Below are 1,357 nucleotides of genomic sequence, written 5' to 3'. Positions count from 1 at the left end.
TGTGTGTCTGTAAGACAATCTGCAAATGTTTAAAACAACTGTGTGTGTAATCCGGTTTGCAAATGTGTAGATCAATCTGTAAGAAGAGACCCGGCCCTGCTGCAGTAATGTCACGTACAGTACAATACCGCTAACTGGTGGTATGTGGTTGTAGGTGCAGCAAGTTGTGCAGAACTCCCTCAGCAGGATGTGGCAGCCTGTGAGCCTGCACTCAGGGCAGCCATTCCAGATGTTACAGGTACAAATCCTCTATGCCAACCTAGAAACCGGTCGACTTGCAATCAATTATTTGTCCGTATTTCTGGGTCTTGAACCGAAAATACTTCAGCCATAAGTGTCTCTGTGTGTGCTTACAGATTGATCAACACATTTGCAAATCTTACTACAGATTTGTAAATCTGAATACAGATTTGTAAATCACAGTACACATTTGTAGATTTGAATACAGATTTGTGGATTTTTTACACATTTACAAACCTCAGTTCATATTTGTAAATCTCAATACAGATTTGTGGTTTTTTTACTCATTTGCAAACCGGATTACACACACAGTTGTTTTACACATTTGCAAATCCCACTGCACACACACAAATCGAGATACAGATACACAACTCTCCACTCACATTTGCAAATAATAAGGCAACAATTTTTGCCCCATACCTCTATTGGCCAGCCGACACTGATCATGACTTGAAATCAATGTGGCTGAAACTTTAAAACGTAGTTGTTTTATTAAATAGGTACTTGTAAATAAAGTAGATAAAATCTATAAAGTAGGAAAATATTATATAAAACACAAAGTTTTAGAGGCAGCCAAAGCGGCTGTTATCAACGATAAATTGCATATTATCAGCTATAAGAAACCTACTAGAAGATAGAGGAGGCATAGCCTGCAGCCACTCTATGGGTCTGGTGCTGTCTGACTATGCAATTTTATTTTCTATCATGCTATTTTCACACAACAACAATGCTCTCTCGCTGAACTGTCAAGTTCTGTTAGATAAGTGTGTGCAATACTGAATATGAAAACTATGCATTATTTCTGTGTGGATTAATGCTGATCATTTTTTAATAAGATCCTTGTCAAAAGTACAAGCAATGTTTGTTTTTAAAATCTGATGTGTCTAATGGACCCAGTATATGATTGTTTAAAATTGTGTGCACAAAACAATGACAAAAATCTATTTACTAAATTAAGAAATAAAACAACATGATTGGATCTCAGGAGAGCAGAGGCAGAGGACCCTGAGTTTAGTGAACAAAACCTGCTCCCGACCAGGTTAGCTCTGGGGAGAATGTTACTATAGTGACTGAAACAGAGGTTGAGTAAACTCTCTTTTTGAAATGGAAAACTCTG

Source organism: Cyprinodon variegatus, unplaced genomic scaffold (assembly GCF_000732505.1).
Source record: "Cyprinodon variegatus isolate N-32 unplaced genomic scaffold, C_variegatus-1.0 Scaffold2339, whole genome shotgun sequence".
Classification (NCBI taxonomy): domain Eukaryota; kingdom Metazoa; phylum Chordata; class Actinopteri; order Cyprinodontiformes; family Cyprinodontidae; genus Cyprinodon; species Cyprinodon variegatus.
This window is presented reverse-complemented; position numbering follows the sequence as displayed.